The sequence below is a fragment of the Sinocyclocheilus grahami genome, unplaced genomic scaffold (assembly GCF_001515645.1).
Source record: "Sinocyclocheilus grahami isolate Dianchi unplaced genomic scaffold, SAMN03320097.WGS_v1.1 scaffold12.1, whole genome shotgun sequence".
Classification (NCBI taxonomy): domain Eukaryota; kingdom Metazoa; phylum Chordata; class Actinopteri; order Cypriniformes; family Cyprinidae; genus Sinocyclocheilus; species Sinocyclocheilus grahami.
Genome location: NW_015505191.1, coordinates 2,128,997 through 2,129,471, shown reverse-complemented (window position 1 = coordinate 2,129,471; position 475 = coordinate 2,128,997).

The following is a 475-nucleotide window of genomic DNA, read 5'->3' as shown; positions in this document are numbered from 1 at the left end:
CTATATATTTAGGTCCTAGGCCATTGAGTGATTTATAAACAAGTAAAAGTACTAATCCTAAAATCCTAAATATAACTGGAAGCCAGTGTAAGGACCTGAGGACTGGTGTGATATGCTCAGATTATCTGGTTCATCCTGGCAGCCTGGCAGCAGTGTTCTGGATGAGCTGCATCTGTCTAATGGTCTTCTTGGGAAGGCTGGTGAGGAGACCATTACAATAGTCCACCCTGCTGGTGATAAAGGCATGAACAAGTTTCTCCATGTTTTGACTGGAAACAAAACATCTAATTCTTGCAATGTTTTTGAGATGATAGTATGCTGATTTAGTTACTGCTTTGACATGACTACTGAAACTAAGGTCTGTCTCCAGAATCACACCAAGATTCCTGACTTGATTTTTAGTTGTTAGACCCCTAAAGTCAAGGTATGCATTCACCTTGAGAACTTCATCTTTGTTTCCAAATGCAATGACTTC